This window comes from Dipodomys merriami, unplaced genomic scaffold (genome assembly GCF_024711535.1).
Source record: "Dipodomys merriami isolate MVZ:Mamm:240054 unplaced genomic scaffold, mDipMer1.0.p SCAF_2, whole genome shotgun sequence".
Taxonomy (NCBI): domain Eukaryota; kingdom Metazoa; phylum Chordata; class Mammalia; order Rodentia; family Heteromyidae; genus Dipodomys; species Dipodomys merriami.
The window spans coordinates 74,625,412-74,628,458 of record NW_027203381.1 but is presented as its reverse complement, the minus strand read 5'-3'; positions in this window follow the sequence as shown (position 1 = coordinate 74,628,458).

Sequence of the window (3,047 nt, the reverse complement as noted above, 5' to 3'; positions counted from 1 at the left end):
CCCCCCAAAAAAAAAAATCAAGATTGGGCTATTGTATTTTTATTTACCCTTTTAATTTAAACATGTACTTATATCTATATTAATCTACAGATAAGCTTGTATTTCATTTTCCTAGATTTTATCAAAGTAAGTAAAACAATTCCCAAAAGATTAAAGTTGAATTCTGATTGGTTCTTGGATAGTTTGGATAGAGCTGAGCACACATACTCTAATCCCAATGCTCTCGAAGTTGAGATAGGAGGATTGTGAGTTTGGGCTAGCCTAGGATACAGGAGATCTTATCTCAAAGCAAAAAAAGAGAAAACACGTGGGTGGGGGATCTCTAGGATTCAGAACCAGGTAAAGTAAGTGGCTGGTAAAGAAACTTGTGTCCTTGGACCCTGGATGTAGTGTAGTCCTAAATGTACAGTAGTGTTTAGTTTTGTCTTAAGAATAAAAAATAAATCCAGACACCAGCGGCTCATGCCTTCAATCCTTAGAAGGATGAGATAAGAGGTTGTGGTTCAAAGCCAACCCAGACAGACAGAATAGACTCCTGTTCCACTTAACCTGCAAAAAGCTGGAAGTAAAAGTGTAGCTCAAGTGGTAGAGTGCCAGCCATGAGCAACAAAGTTGAGTGTGAGCTTGATACCTTGAATTCAAGCCCCAGTACTGGCACAGAAAGGAAAAAAGGAAAGGTTATTCCTATGCCATTTGAAATAAGGTACAAATTTTAACAAGAAGAAAGTAGGTTAGCATTATTAAAAGACAGCTGGACTTTGTTTCCTCTTTAGCTGATAGCATCCATTCTATAGTATGCAGGAGCCACCTAGTGGAGAGATGCCATTCCTACACTCAGCTTGCTGCCTAAGAAGGAAGCTGTCCTGCAGATTTCCGCTTTCAGCACTTGAAAAGCAATCAAGGGTGAACTAAATGTGTGACAACCCTTCCTCATCTAGAGTAGTTTTCAGTTTCTGCAAGTTTTCAGTTACCCTCCAGCTAACTGGTCCAGAAATAAAAGTGGAAGGTTCTTGAAATAAACATTTCAACTTTTAGATAGTGTGCCTATCTAAGTAGCATGTCCCATTGTGTGCTACCCTTGTTACTACATTGCCTTATTAGATCAGGTGCATGTATTAACTAACCCTCATTTTGCTTTTATTTGTAAGGTGAGTTCTTGACTATAGTCCAGTACTACCTAGGCTTCAGGCATCACTGGGGGTCTTGTAATTATCCTTTGTAGCTAAGGCAGGACTTCTATATGAAGGGGTAAGTACTGCTAGTTTTTAAAAAAAAATTTTGCCAGTCCTGGGCCCTTGAACTCAGGGCCTTGGCACTGTCCCTGAGCTGCTTTTGCTCAAGACTAGCACTCTACCTTAAACCACAGTGCCACTTCCAGCTTTTTCTGTTTATGTAGAAATGAGGAATTGAACCCAGGGCTTCATGCATGCTAGGCAAGCATCTCTATCTCTAAGCCATATTCCCAGCCCACTGCTGGGTTTCATTTTGGTGTTGTATCTCTCTCCTACTCTACTGTTGCACAGAACAAGGTGTGTGGAACAGCATTGTGTAGTAGTTAAATCCATGAGCTCTGGAGACCTGGCTTCCCATTTCAGCCTGTGGCTCTGCAACCATGTTCCCAATGGCAAAACTATTTTATAGTCCTAGGGATCAAACCCAGGGTTTAGGCACATGCTAGGCTAGTACACATTGAACTATATCCCCAGCCCATTTGATTTTGAATCTCAGTGTGTTCACCTGCCAAGTGAAATGGTATGTACTTGAAAATAGATATTAAATGAAACTATTTAAGTGTGATACTGGAAAATACACATTTGCTCTTAGTATTTGATATGCAACTTCTATCATCATTGTGAATTGAGTGTCTTTTGTATGTTAATGAGTTAAAGGGTGGCTGGAAACCACTTGGGGACTGAAGCACCAGAAAGAGCAAAGCAGAACTCGAAAGGTAAGCATTTTCAGATGGACTCTACAAGCCCTGATAAGATGAGAGAGCTGATCACCAATGGCCAAGGTCATGTACATGAAGCCTTCATGAACTGCAAATGTTCAGGCTTTGGAGAACTTGTGGATGAGCAAATGTGAGGTTCTTGGAGGGTGGTATACCAGTTTTCCACACCCTTTTGGCCATACGCACTCTATGCACTTCTGCCTTTGTATTCTTAGCAGTACCTTTTATAGTGAACTAATAAATACAAGTGTTTCTCTTGAGTTCTGCAAGCTGCTTAAGCAAACTAATGGAACCCAGATTGTCAGATTCAATGCCTACTGCACATGATTGCTGGATGGCTGGTGGAAATCCCTACACCTTGCAGATCCCAGTAGTTTTCCCAACAAAAATATTCTGTGGGGCTGGGAAGGTGGCTCAGTGGTAGAGCACTTCCTTGCATGCATGAGGCCCTGGGTTCGATTCCTCAGCACCACATGAGCAAAAAAGAAAAAAGCTGGAAGTAGTGCTGTGGCTCAAGTGGTAGAGCGCTAGCCTTGAGCTGAAGAGCTGAGGGAAAGTGCACAGGCCCAGAGTTCAGGCCCCCAACTGTACCCCCCCCCCCCCAAAAAAAAAAAAAAAAACAAAGAACATTTTGTATAATGTGTGCTTTGGCACATGGCATACTAATAATAGCTGTAAGGATGGTAAGGTCTTCTGCACCAACCTCCTGGCACCATGATTAACATGTTCTTACCACACTCCATGAGGCATATTTTTTGTTTGTTTTTGTTGGTTGTAGGGCTTGAACTCTGGGCCTGGGTGCTATCCCTTAGCTCTTCAGGTCAAGGCAAGCGCTCTATTGCTTGAGCCACAGCGCCACTTCCGGTTTTCTAGTGGTTTATTGGAGATAAGTGTCTTACAGTCTTTCCTGCCCAGGCTGGCTTTGAACCGTGATCCTCAGATCTCAGCCTCCTGAGTAGCTAGGATTATAGGTGTGAGCTACCGGTGCCCAGCTTCATGAGGCATATTTTTTGTAAGTCAGCTTATAAATTACAGATTAGCAATTTGTCATCTGTTAACATTGTTTTATTCACAATCACACCTTGGTTAAGTCTGT